This window comes from Procambarus clarkii, chromosome 18 (genome assembly GCF_040958095.1).
Source record: "Procambarus clarkii isolate CNS0578487 chromosome 18, FALCON_Pclarkii_2.0, whole genome shotgun sequence".
Lineage (NCBI taxonomy): Eukaryota > Metazoa > Arthropoda > Malacostraca > Decapoda > Cambaridae > Procambarus > Procambarus clarkii.
Genome location: NC_091167.1, coordinates 26,959,987 through 26,975,513, shown reverse-complemented (window position 1 = coordinate 26,975,513; position 15,527 = coordinate 26,959,987).

Here is a 15,527-nt window from a genome sequence, read left to right as displayed (position 1 = left end):
AGCTTCCTGGCAATACGTTAGTAATGAATAAATGATATATTTACTCATTATAATGTTGGTGCTAAATGTACAACGCGAAAAAAACAATTTTAATCTGAAAGTCTTTTTATAAAGAAAATAGAGCTGGTGACGCCAAATAAAGTAGATTCTTCGCGGCAGGGGATCGTATTTCAGGGACTTGCCCGAAACGCTACGCGTACTAGTGGCTGTACAAGAATGTAACAACTCTTGTGTATATCTCAAAAAAAAAAAAAGTCGACTATCCAAGCGTCGGGTTAGGTTAGGTCAACCTAACATATATTTATTCATTACTAAAGTATTGCCAGGAAGTTTTGTGAAGCTTGTGGTAATTAGACGGACCCGTAGAGAATACAATACCCCACTATCAAGAATGGACTGTGTTTTTTTGTCATGTCTATCTGGTCGATGTTACACGTAGTCATGAGAGCATAAGTACAGTTATCATTTTTGGATACTGATTAATTTATCTAATGTCAAATTTGATAGACAAGTATAATTTGTTTCCGCAAAATTGTCTCAATAAAATTACTGGAACGTAAAGAGGCGAAATCGGTCATGGTTCCAGTGCTGAGCCGCGGGTATATTCCTAATAAAGTAATATGCGCATCTCAATGTTGGAAAAAATATGGAAGTATAACGATGATAAACATTACTAAAATGGTGTTGCATATGCTGAATTATGAGAATAAGAGGAAAATAATATGGACGTTGAGATCCAGGTTGTCTCTCGTGGCTGTTGTCCATTTACTTACCTCCTGCGACTCGTGTGGTGTACCAGTCTCGCTGCTCTTGTGCTCGCGAACTTGAAACTGAATGGACTTCCCTGAAAACAACTTTTAATTCAAATAGTAACCTCGTTTAACTTTAACATTCATTGGTGTTTGATAATTACTTTCCAATATCCAAGGCCTAGAAAGAAAATATCTTTCACAAATGGCGGCCTTACAGACGAATGCATAATTGAGGTTTTCACGTCCATATTCGATATGGACGGTGAATTCTGAATTTCAAAATATATTTTTTCGAGCAGCGAATTATAGAATTTGGAAATACTGTTAATTAAACTAAGCAATAGTAAATAAGAGCGAATTGAACTACTACTACAGTTGTAGCACCGAGATGTTGAGCAAGGGAGCTGCTCCTTTATTCCTGCAAGATCTTCATCCACGGCCCTGACCTCGATACTGGTAAGTACGTAACTGGGTGTGACCTTTCTTGTCAAGGTGTTTGACGACGATTTCTATGCACGGGCCTGCTATGAGGAATGTCTTAGGATATCTGGACTAACACTGACATTGTATTTGCCGAAGAGGAAGGAATGTGCATCTTAGTTGTTTGGTTACAGGTGAGTTGCGACTACTACTGTTAACTGGTTTCCGGTTTTGGGGGTGGTATTCGTTCTTTAAGGTTGAAAGTGTGTAACCTTAACTGAAATTTTTTTTCCAGTTTCGGGAGGAGACTTGCGACATTCAGAGGAAACAAGCCAAAGATTAGTCACTTACATCGACTTTTCACGTTCTTTTGAGTTTGTTGCCGTTCCGCATCTCTTGTCTTTTTCTACTAACTGCTGTCAGGTTAAAATAAATCGGTTCGTGAGGTTTTTCTGGTTCCCATCACCATGGATGGTGATGGGAACTATACCCAAAGTTCAGAGACAGCTGTGAGCAGACCCCCCAGGTGCTCTCGTGACTTAGAAACGGTCGAACTGTTTTCACTGAGGGACTTCATGATACTAAACCTGAAACTCGTCATCCACAGACACACCTTATACCTCCTTCCTCATCTTTCTGGGCCTTGTTCCTCCTCTCATCTTTCTTTACCTACCCTACTTTTTTTTTACATCCACACTAAGATCTTGCTAATCTTTAATGAGAAAAGACAAAAAATTTGTCTTTTCTCATTCCTCATTGCACTAGTCTCGGTCTTCAGGCTGTTATCTGCATCAACCTTGTGCGTATAATCTACAGCCTCTTGACAACAAATATTAAAAAAACACGATGCTTAAACTGTCCTATCTTATTGTGCTGACGAAAAGTTATAATCTTTCCCTTCAGATACCCAATCATCAATGACCACATCTTCAGTCCACTTGACTTACGCAATAATGTTCTCAAACATCGACCAGAGATCACGTGGCTGAAAACCAGTCAGCTCAAACCTGTTTGGTCACCCCCGGCCCAAAGCTTTATTTATTTATTTACAGTAAATAATAGGTTTACAATAGGTTTGAGAAAGTACACAACATTGGTGTTGTTACATTCTTGCAAAGCCACTAACACGCATAGCGTTTCGGGCAGAAGCTGGTCAAACTATGTTGATATCAAAATAAATCGACGTTACTCTTGGATATCGTGCCCATTGGGTAGTAGTTACCAATACCTGGGTGTTAGACAATTAAACTGCTTATAGATTGCATTCTGGATGAGGGCAGTCGGTGGTCTAAGGCATTGATTTCCAACCACTTTATACCATGGTGGAACCCCTAAAGTATTTCTGTAATATCCTGAGAAATCTCTTCACAACTATTTTTATTACAATTATATTAATTTGATTTGTAAAAAATATTTATTTTTGTCATTTTCTTTTTGTTATTTATTTCTCGCGGAACCCCTAAGGTGCGCGAAAAACACCAAAAACGTTTGTGGAGCCCCAAAGGAAAGTTCGCGGAACCCCCTAAGGAAGGTTCGCAGAACCCCAAATGAAGGTTCGCGGAACCTCGAGGAAGATTAAAACATAAGAACGAAGGTAACTGCAGAAGACCTATTGGCCCATACTGAACTGCATAATCCAAATGGTGGGCCTAACCAGAGCAAGATATAGCTGAACAACAACACCAGGTGTCTTGTTACTAACGCTTCGATTAATAAATCCCAGGTTAAACACCGGAGAACAGGATTTGAGAAGAATCACTACATTTCATCGAAACCCATCCTTGTATACTATAAAAATGTAAACATCGCTACGACGAGAGAGCCACAATGAAGCGTAGTTGTAATTGTTCATATAGTAGGAAGTCTGTCAGCGGGAGTTGGGGAATGCGCCACGGCCTACTGACCCCTCGCCCCACTGACGCTTCTGGGTACGCATGAAAGTGTAAAACAAAAATCGCACCTCATACACAAAAAATGGTTTGTTACTTTCACCTGATGCATCTGTTCACCTAGTAATGAATAGGTACGTACATGGGAGCTATAGACAGCTGCTACGGTCTGCATACTGGGGATGTGTGGATGTTAGAGAGAAATATATATCTAGAGAAAATTAAGTCGGGGACCCAGGGCACCGCTCCTGTGCCAGGTAAGTTCACTACGGGCTCACCATAGCCCGTGCTACTTGGAACTTGTTCCGAGTAGCTGAATCTATAACAACAACTAAGTCGGGAGTTAGTTCATGTTATGACCCAGCCTAACCAGTACAGACTGGATATGCTGAGGTCATACCTTCAAGAGTCATAGATACCTCTATTACAATGTAATCCATTATGCAGTATTTGAAATATCATTATATACAAGTGTATTAAAGTTTATTGTACGGTATGGTGCTGCATTAGTATTATGTTTCATGATGTGTTGAGTGAGTGTAACTGCTAGTTTCGTCGACCGGGGGCTGCTACTGTCATTAACTCCCCCCCCCCCCTCTCCCTTTTGCGTGTGAGTGTACTCACCTAGTTGTGCTTGCGGGGGTTGAGCTTTGGCTCTTTGGTCCCGTCTCTCAACTGTCAATCAACTGGTGTACAGAATCCTGAGCCTACTTGAGTCTGTTGTATATACATATGTGCATGATGCTAATTTGGTGTAGTTGAACATCTGCGTATGTTCCTAAGGTGCATATATTTACGTAAGAGTATTTATATGTTTGTTTCTGTACTCCGTATTGAGTAATATATTATTATTATTTGTATGGATCAGAGTATCAAAGTGTGTTCACTAGATTCTTCAGCTGTAACTATTGTGGTAAGGTGACTTATATTTTTAGTCTAGAATTCCAACATAGCATAACAGCCGTTAGTGCGACCTCATTAAGTGTGACCTTAGGCTGACAGTGTGACCTCCGGAAGTGTCAGAGTGTCAGCGTGACCTCCGGAAGTGTCAGACTGTCAGCGTGACCTTCGGAAGTGTCAGACTGTCAGCGTGACCTCCGGAAGTGTCAGACTGTCAGAGTGACCTTCGGAAGTGTCAGAGTGTCAGCGTGACCTCCGGAAGTGTCAGAGTGTCAGCGTGACCTCCGGAAGTGTCAGAGTGTCAGCGTGACCTCCGGAAGTGTCAGAGTGTCAGCGTGACCTCCGGAAGTGTCAGAGTGTCAGCGTGACCTCCGGAAGTGCGGTAGTTTCAGCTGTTGGAGATGGCGGAAGCGACGAGCAGGAGGATAAAAAGTGGACAGTGATGTGTCACATGACCTTAGGACTCGACACATTCTCTCTCTCGCTGTCTCTCACACACACACTCTCTCTAACTCTCCCTCTTACACACACTCACTTTCTCACAATCTCTCACTCACTCATTCTCACTCTCTCTCACACACTCTCGTGTGTAGTATTTATACGCGCTGAAGAAATGCTAGGATCATAGATTGCCTATCCAGTCCAGTATGTGAAAGACTCTTCGCCTTTCCAGTGAATGCAATTAGTAAGAATTTAAAACAAAAGGATCAATGCATAAATGTTCGTAATAAGGCAAATCGGACACTTGAATTTATTAATCGCAGCGTTAGTAACAAGACACCTGGTGTGGTTCTCAAGCTATATCTTGCTCTAGTTAGGCCCCATTTAGATTATGCAGTTCAGTTTTGCTCGCCATATTATAGAATGGATATAAATTCACTTGAACGTATCCAGCGTAGGATGACTAAGTTAATTCCCCAAATTAGAAATCTTTCATATGAAGAAAGATTAACAAAGCTTAAGTTGCATTCACTGGAAAGGCGAAGAGTTAGGGGGTGACATGATAGAGGTTTACAAGTGGATGAATGGACATAACCGGGGGGATATTAATAGGGTATTAAAAGTATCAACACAGGACAGAACACGAAACAATGGATATAAATTGGATAAGTTTAGATTTAGGAAAGACTTGGGTAAATACTGGTTCAGTAACAGGGTTGTTGATTTGTGGAACCAATTGCCGCGTAACATTGTGGAGGTGGGGTCCCTCGATTGTTTCAAGCACGGGTTGGACAAGTATATGAGTGGGATTGGGTGGTTATAGAATAGGAGCTGCCTCGTATGGGCCAATAGGCCTTCTGCAGTTACCGTTGTTCTTATGTTCTTATGTTCTTATGTGTGTTCCGGGGGCCCCCACTTGCCTCAGGTCAGACTTCCTGTGTGGCGACTTCCAAGCCACATTTACTAGGAACATACGAAACAATGACAAAATGTAGTACTGTATTTTGCATTAAAAGCCGTGCTTATGGGGGTCCTTCATAGCTCCAGGTAGCTGGCCGGTAAAGGCCCAGCGGAATCTTGTGACCACCTTGGCCTCCAGCGAGTGCTGCAGGTTATTACGTGTGGTTCATGAAAGAGTTGAGGTGTAGGATTGGAGGTCTGATCCACAAGATAGAGATATGTACACAGTAACAGCGAGGGAGATATTCACAGTAACAGTGAAGGAGATATTAACAGTAACAGTGAGGGAGATATTAACAGTAACAGTGAGGGAGATATTAACAGTAACAGTGAGGGAGATATTAACAGTAACAGTGAGGGAGATATTAACAGTAACAGTGAGGGAGATATTAACAGTAACAGTGAGGGAGATATTAACAGTAACAGTGAGGGAGATATTAACAGTAACAGTGAGGGAGATATTAACAGTAACAGTGAGGGAGATATTAACAGTAACAGTGAGGGAGATATTAACAGTAACAGTGAGGGAGATATTAACAGTAACAGTGAGGGAGATATTAACAGTAACAGTGAGGGAGATATTAACAGTAACAGTGAGGGAGATATTAACAGTAACAGTGAGGGAGATATTAACAGTAACAGTGAGGGAGATATTAACAGTAACAGTGAGGGAGATATTAACAGTAACAGTGAGGGAGATATTAAAGAACTACTAAACTAACAACGTTGCTGCAATTTTCAAAAGTCACAAAAGAGTTTTGGAGCCTGAGCCGCCGACCAGCGTCCTCACCTGGGGAAGGCCACTACAGCTGACCTCATTAACTGTACACGTCTACATGACACACTCACTCATAACTCGTTTTAGTGGGGACAAGGCTTGTATCCAGGTCTCTCAAGGTCGAACTACAGACCTTCCCCAGGATGCAACACCACAACAATTGCCTAACTCCCGGGTACATATTTACTGCTAGATGAACAGATGTATCAGATGAGAGGAAACGTGCCCAACCATTTCTGTCCCGGTAAGGAATTGAATCCAGGATCCTCAATTGTAAGTCGAGAACGAAGCCAACTGTACTACCAGACCCTTTTGGATGATAATCATATTCCCGCAAATACCAATTCTTACAGAAATGTATTGTTTAATGTCATAACTTTCTAATGTTGTTAATATTCGTGCTGGGTTGAGCTGAGGAAGAGTCTAGCTCGCGCAAACAGCAACAAGAGAACTCTAGTAGGGTCTAAAACCTGTACCAGTATGAACATGAAAACGTCATAGTGACGTCACACACCTCGCGTAGACCATACATAAAACTCAACATTTGATATCTCTTATTTTCGTTAGACTAGGGCAGGATACGTAAGGTTAGATTAGGCGTGGTTTAAGCAATAGAAATTACGTTAATGGGTACATATGTCCAGGTTTTGCACCCCTAGTCACAGGACGTGTCAACATTGTCGACACTGGAATACAGAAGAGTTAGAGGAGACATGATCACTTTCTATAAAATTCTCAGGAGGAATTGATAGGGTAGATAAAGATAAACTGTTTAGCACGGGTGGTACGCGAACAAGGGGACACGGGTGGAAAATAAGTACCTAAATGAACCACAAGGGCGTTAGAAATAACTTTTTCAGTGTCAGCGTAGTTAACAGATGGAATGCATTAGGCTGTGATGTGGTGGAGGCTGACTCCATATTCAAATGTAGATATGATGGAGCTGTAACACAATGTGTTTTATTTAATATAGGAGACGCCAGACAGTTGCCCTATATTATTCTGGTCACGCCTTTCAGGTGTTAATCCTAACAGGTTAAGTAGGGGTCAGGTCGTGTGAAGTGACCTTGCTTTTTGCTAAGCTGATAATTGTAGACTGCTGGCTGGGTTGTGCCCATCAAACAAGCCGCTGTTTAAGGTCTGGTAGGTAGACAGCCAGGGGCTATCTACTTGGTAGGCGGAGCCCAAGAGGTGGCACGGGCATGAATAGCCCGTAATCTGTGGAGAATGCAGGAGGAACAATTCTAGGCTAGGTACACATGGAAGAGGGACAATCAAACATAGGGTAAGTGGGTTAGGGGCATAAGATAAGCGGATAGGAGGGATAAGGTAAAGGTAAAAGGATAGGTCAATTAAACATTGCAAGGCGTTGGATAAACTTCATGTACTCTCGGTGGGCGGGAAGACCTAGGTAGAGTTTTTTTTTTTTTTAGTTTAGTTCATTTATTATGTACCCCATACCCATCCTGTGGGCGGTAATGGAAAGGGCTACAGAGGCACATAATGATCTCAGGGACTGAACCTCAAAATGTCATCATTAAGTGAGATCAGGATCTGAGTATCGGCAAGGAAGCAAAGTCCAGTTGTATATTATGTCAGTCAGCACAATGTGTAAGTGCTCTGCGTATATAAGAGTTGATCACACCAGTCTTATATCAATCTGGGCATTCACTCTGATCATTCATACACATTCCAATGTTAGTGGGATTAGTATAAACATCTGTGGAGAATGCGTTGTCTTTGGTTTTCACGTAGACACCGAGGAAAGGACTTTGTAGACATTTAGGCACCGTCGATGCCTAGTTCATTGGTAAAATTATATACTGAGTTTTGGGTAAATTAAATACTGAGTTTTGGGTAAATTAAATACTGAGTTTTTGGGTAAGTGGATCAATCAAATGCGTAACAATTCCTGGCGGTCTCTTACCGATACGCATATATCATCGAAGTATGTGCAGTAGAGGCGAGGCTTCCCCGTGGTTGTGAGAGCAGCAGGTTCAGCAGCACACAGACCCGTGTAGGAAGGCGGCCGCCGCCATGTTGGGAGGCCCCGCTCTTACCGCTCTCAACCTTATACGTCTGTGGTTTGCCATTTGTAATATAACATGACCTCGGCGGTGTAGCAGGTGGCATGTGCTCATCTAACTGCACTTACCTAGTTGCACTCACTCAACAGCATTCACCTAGCTGCATTCACCTAGTTGCACTAACCCAACAGCACTTAGGGCGCTGGTGGCTTAGTGGACAGCACACTGGATACGTAGTCATGTGGTCCGGGGTTCGATTCCCAGCGCTGGCGGAAACAAAAATGGGCAGAGTTTCTTTCTCCCTGATGCTCCTGTTACCTAACAGTAAATAGGTACCTGGGAGTTAGACAGCTGTTACGGGCTACTTCCTGGGGGTATGTGCATGGGGGGGGGGGGGAAAGTTAGTAACAGCTGATTGACTGACAGTTGAGAGGCGGGCAGAAAGAGCAGAGCTCAATCCTCGCAGGCACAACTAGGTGAATACTAACCTAGCTGCACTCACATACCTGTACCCACCTGGCTATGCTTGCGAAGACTAAGCTACAGTTCCTGGGCCTATTTCCGTAACCTTCTTGAGGTGAGATCTTCTTGAGAAATCATCTTGAGATGATTTCGGGGCTTAGCGTCCTCGCGGCCCGGTTCTCGACCAGGCCTCCTTTTTGTTAACCCCCCCCCCAGGAAGCAGCCCGTAACAGCTGTCTAACTCAAATGTACCTATTTTCTACTAGGTGAACAGGAGCATCTGGGTGAAAGAAACTCTACCCATTTGTTTTCGTCTCAGCCGGCGATCAAACCCGGAACATTAGGACTACGAATCCCGAGCGCTGTCCACTCAGCCGTCAAGTCCCATCAACAAACTATCTGTCTTCTCAGGTTCCTGGTCCCTTTTATGAGTGAGCCTCCACTCCCTCTAATGCCATGGCTTCTCGACGTGCGAGGCTTTATTAATATCGAGGCCATATCTGCCTAGTCACCCATCCAATGACTGGCCAGACTGAGCAGCGCAACCTGCACTGAGCCACGACAAGAGCCGTCCGAGAATATCTGTGTTGATCCCCCACGACACAGCGGAGTTGGACAACATTCAACCTGTCCTCGGACCTAAACGTCGCGTTTGTTTACGGAATCGACCAAGCCACATATGCCGTGTGTTAATTGAAGCCATCGTAATTTTGACGGTTTCTGTGCATTGGCCTCGATATGTTAAGTGGGTTGTTTGTATTTGTAGGTTAGAGAGGAAAACAAAGTTGCATTTTTTATGGCGTGACGAATGAAGAGAACTGGCTCCTGCGTCTGTTTGTCCTTGAAGCAGCGATCGAGCCCTCACTCACTCTGGGGCCTTCTGCTCTCTTCTTCATAATTTATATATGCTGCTCCCTTTCATTTTGTATTTGTGGATAATAGTTGTTTTTATGCCTTTTTCGTATTGTGTGTGTTTTATTTATCTTGCGGTGTCATCCTTTACATATTTGTATTGCTTGTTTATGCACCATCTGTATTTATAGTTTGTTTATGAAGTTCCTGGCCCATGTTGACGTCAAACACACACACACACACTTTTAGAAAGAACCTTTTTAGTGTCAGAGTGGTTGACAAATGGAATGCATTAGGAAGTGATGTGGTGGAGGCTAACTCCATACACAGTTTCAAGAATAGATATGATAGAGCCCAATAGGCTCAGGAATCTGTACACATGTTGATTGACGGTTGAGAGGCGGGACCAAAGAGCCAGAGCTCAACCCCCGCAAGCACAACTAGGTGAGTACACACACACACACTCTCTCTCACTCTCTCTCTAGGAGGGATGCTAGCGCCTATGCGTCTCTGTGTCAACGCCCTGGCAAAAATTGCCTTCTTCCGTTGTTTAAAATTTAGCTACTCGTAACAAAAGTTCCAAGTAGCACGGGCTATGGTGAGCCCCTTGTGGACTTACCTGGCACAGGAGTGGGGTTGTAACTTGTGCCTTCTTCCTATCATTATTCACAAGTGGTGCAAAACTAATGAGACGAGTCAGGGCAGAACAAGACTGTGAGAACTTGCAATAGGCTTTATACACTCCAGAAACAGGCTGAAAAGTAACTGCTTGAATTTAATCCTTCTACGTGCAAAATTATGAGGATTGGAACAGGAGTGAAAAGACCTATTCTCTAGTACAGGATGAAGAGGCAGATTCTTGCCTCGCAAAAGGAAAAATACCTGGGAGTAGATGCAACCCCCAAATCTAGTGTCAGAAGACAACGTTACCAGAAAACCGCCAGCAACATATGCCATACTGATCAACGTCCTGCGTATCATTCACAAATAGTTGACAAAATAGTTTTCTTGGCTCTATACACATCCTCTGTGAGACCAACTATTGAACATGTAGTCTCGGCATGGAACCCTCACCTGAAAAAGGACTTCAAAACCAGTACAGCTCCAAGGATATGCATTAAGGCTCGGCCGTGTCTGAGCTGAAAGGACTGAATTACAAGGAAAGACTGAGGGAACTGGATCTCACACTAAGGAGAAATGGAGAGAAATGGTGACATTATAACGACATATAACAGTCCAAAGGGAATTGACAAAGTAGACAAAGAAGCATTTTTCACAGCTAGGAACAGCAGACTGAGTAGATTTATTATGTAGATGGAATGTAGAGGGAAGCTGGAGATACAAATGAGTTAAGAGAGATATCAGAAAACAACTTTTTCAGTGTTTGAGCGGTCAGTAAGTGGAATAGGTTAGATAAAGTAGCCGTTCAAGCTAACTCAATAGAATGTTTTAAATGTAAATATGATAAAAACGCAAGAACTGCATTAATCTAAAAACGTTCGGAAGGAGGGGCTAGAAGCTGAGTTCCATCCCTGCAAGCACATCTAGGTGTGTGTACATACATGTGTATACACACACACACACACACACACACACACACACACACACACACACACACACACACTGTACCTGTTGATTGACGGTTGAGAGGCGGGACCAAAGAGCCAGAGCTCAACCCCCGCAAGCACAACTAGGTGAGTACAACTAGGTGAGTACACACACACACATGCTATTTAAGGAAGGTGTAGGTAGTGTCACATGCCTCTGAGGTCCGCTCGCAGCAGCTCACAGACAACAACAAAGGTCTCTTACTTTCCTTGTTTAACATTCAATATATATATATATATTATATATTATATAATATATATTCATTCAATATATATATTCATTCAATATATATACTCTATTACTCAATGGCAGGAAAACCTACTTGAGAATGAACCATGTAGGTTCGAAACGTTGTGCAATTGTATAATAAGTGTAACGCATTCTATAGTTATTCACTTTTTTCTTCACCTAGAAAAACGAACATGACTTTTGGAGAACTCCTCTTTCAACTAAACCCTGATGCAAGAATACTAGTTAGAGGGACAGAAGCCCTAAACCAGAAGATAGTTAATACAGAATATGCTGTTATATTCAATAAGACATATTATATATATATACATACACAATGTGTAGTCTACCCTTCAATTCTTTGTTTGTAAAGGAACATAAGAAAGAAAACACAATGCAAGGAGCTGTTGGTCCACTTTGGGGCGCCTTCTGACCTTCGAACCATTGATGGTGTTTGGCAACCAGTTCCACTGATCAACTACTCTATTGCTATTCATATTTTTGTTTGTTCTTATAATAACTATGGCTTGCTACTTTATATATCTTTTTTTTTATTTTACCATTTATTATTTTCTAGACTATTTTGCAAATGTAAGAGTTAAAAGTCTGTATGGATATGTGGAGTTTTTGACTCTCCCGATATGTGGAATTTTAGTGTGTAAGGATATGTGGAGTTTCGGGCATGTGTACCATTTGTTACGCAGATCAACCATTTATTGGCTTTATTATAAACACTTGGGCACTATTCCCTGAGCGTGCTCAAATATTATTGGCCAGAACCTCTAGATCTTTTCACAGATGGTTTTGGTTTAGTTTACCATTCTGTAATTTTTGTTTACCCGGGCTTGAGACTTTCCATGCTAGGCTACAACTCATATACTAGGCTACACATCCCATGTTAGGCAACACCTCCCATGTTAGGCTCCACCTTTCATGCTAGGCTCCACCTTCCATGCTAGGTTACACATCCCATGTTAGGCTCCACCTCCCATGCTAGGCTCCACCTCCCATGTTAGGCTACATCTCCCATATTAGCAATAAGGATACTAGCGATACCTTCCATGGCTACCCAGCGCCAGTCAGAGATCACTTGGACTAGACTAGTCAGCTGTGGCCGCCCGCCCAACACAATGGCAGCACATGACCTGTTTAAAACCTACAACCAAAGAGCTCCTATCCAAAAGCTACTTTATAAAATCACAAATATGTGTATGGCGAGGATGCTTAAGAGGTGCATCCTCTTGAGAGGCATATATTGCGTCGGGTAATTGGACATGACTGGTGAAGACAGTGGTAGACTCCAGTCAGGTCTGAAACACCTGTTATAAGTCTGAAATCAGAAGTAGCTGAATCTATAACAACAACAACCTGTACCGAGATGCCAATTATGACGTCATTGTGACATCACTCGCCACGTGCCCACCTTATATAAAACACAACATTTTATATCTTATTTTTTTAGTTAAAAAGAGATAGAGGCAGGCACGAGTTACCAAAGGAGTCACTTAATGCCTCATCCGTGCCACGCGGCATCTTGACTTATAGGCTTAAGTCTTCACATTATCGTAACCAACGTTTCAAATTCAACCTCAATTTCTTTCTTTATTATGCACCCCATACCCATCCCGTGGGGGGTGGTGTAAAGGGTTACAGAGGCACATAATCGGTTCAGGAACTGAACCCTCTAGTTCGTTTGTCAAGGTATTTGTTTCAATGATGCAACTTGGCACTTCAGTCCACTCAACAACACGATTGCCGAGTGCTTATGTATATCTATTTACATGTTATCTCATTTGATGACTTCACCTTGAGCCGTCTGGCTATCTGGTGCAGAGGAGTGCGTCACTGTCTCGGTGACTTTAAGACCACTAATTGGTTGACTCCACGCTTCAGGGAGGGGGTGCAGGAGGGAGGGGGTGCTGGAGGGAGGGGGTGCAGGAGGGAGGGGGTGCAGGAGGGAGGGGGTGCTGAAGGGAGGGGGTGCTGGAGGGAGGGGGTGCTGGAGGGAAGGAGGGGGTGCTGAAGGGAAGGAGGGGGTGCTGAAGGGGGGGGGGGGATCCTGAAGAGAGGGGGTGCTGGAGAATAGGAGAATTAGTTTGTTGACGGTCACTACATCATTTCCTGTTTGCAACTTCCGATTCCGTTCCTTTTATAACATCTGCATGTTGCAATTCTTAGTTTACAAATTTGTGTAAGCCATTTTCGGAATGAACCTTCTCTTTACATTTTTCAGTCCAACTACTTGGGGTGGACGGTAGAGCGATGGTCTCCCTTCATGCAGGTCGGCGTTCAATCCTCGACCGTCCAAGTGGTTGGGCACCATTCATTAACCCCCCCCCCCCCGTCCTATCCCTAATCCTTGACTCTTTCTCCTGACAGTTCCCTTCCCCTTTGCATTTTTCAACATTATAATGTTGATTAATGTTGCCTGGCGGCTTGCGGCTCCAGCCCGTCCTCTTACAAATTACGTCGCTTTTCGCCTTTTCGCTCGAATGCGCATCTGCTCTAGTCTCCCCTTCGAGATCTAGGAAAGTGGTGTATGAGCTATCAGTATGCAGGGTAAGAAAGGAGGTAATACAGTAATGTACACTCTTTCCATGCGTGAAGCCATATATCTGGGGAGACAAGTTTCTAATTTTGTAAAGGAGACGGTTTAGAACCATCCTCTCAAGACACTTCTTGATTTCACAGAGACATTTCTCACCGACATATCATTCTGGGCGAACTTGCTAAAATGAATGTTGGATTCAAGTTCAAGTATGTTTATTGAGACAAGAAAGAAATACATCTCAAAGGGATAGAGTAGCTTAGGCTATTTCTACCCCCCTGAATGTTGGAGGATGGCTATTACGGTGGATAAGAGGCTATCTATCCAACATGAATTCAACTGTACTGTTCCAAGGGCATGGGAGTGTAACGAGAGATTTTGAACTTGACACTCCACAGGGAGGTGTCCTCAGCCCTACTCTGTTCAATGTGTTAATCAATGCACTCCTAATCTCAATAACTAGGAGGCCCAGCGAACACATCATTAGCTATGCGGATGATATACTGATCCATACCAACACCCAAAATGCTCTGAACTGAATACATATCAGGAGCTAATCTTAGTCATCTCAGTAGAGAGAACAAAGATCCTGAACTGCCGCCCACCCAGACGGGGTGGGACTGTTTGCAAGATGCAGCTGGATGATGGCTCTCTGCTCGACTATGTAACCAGATACAAATACCTCGGTCCGCAGTGTTGTAGCCAGACTGGGTCGTCAGTGTAGCGAGAGGCTCCCGCGTGCTCTCAAGGCTATGGCGCAAAAGTGAGCATTGCCAAAATGATGTATCTCTCATATATATGTCTCTGATCGATTATGCGAACATGTTATTTTAAACCCGTTTAATAAAATAACAACCCGTCCCCTCAAACAATAGTACACGTATTTTTACGTAATGGTAACCAACGTTATAAATGCAACCTATTATAACAAAAAAATAACGGCTCGCAAATATCTACGTTTTCTATGCATAGGCGTGATAGGTAAGGTGGGTTGCTTCGGTTGGTACGTTGTTAGTTAGGTTAGGAGGTGGGATTTGTTAGTGACAAACGAAGAGAAAGGATTGTGTTAATAGTGTGGCGGCGTCCAGCGGTGTCACACCTCCGCGGCCACCTGTACCCCCACCTTCTCCACCCACCACCTCACCCCAGCCCCACCTTCTCCACCCACCACCTCACCCCAGCCCCACCATCTCCACCCACCACCTCACCCCAGCCCCACCATTTCAACCCCCCCATCCCCCAAACCTCCCCGCCACCAATCCCCCACCATCTGCCCCCCGCCACCTGCTCCCCACCACCTGGGGGGACACACACCAGGGGCAGGAACCCGTTATATCAGCCTCTCTGACTGTCAGTGTTGGGAGCGCTAGTCACTTAACTCAATAATACCCCGGGGCACGTGGAGCACCCTTGCTGCCATCAATATGCTCAAGTTATATATTATTAGTAATAGTATTATATTACGTTATGGTAACGTAATATAGATATTCTAAAATATATGGTAATATAACATTTAGAATATCTAAAGCAAAAGAACATAATTATTCAGCAAAATTAGCTAAAAAATATTTATAAATCTTTATCAGTTAAAATAATAAGACAATAAAACCTTAATGAAATATATAGAAAGTAAAAAGTAAATTTATACTGTTTAAAAAAACA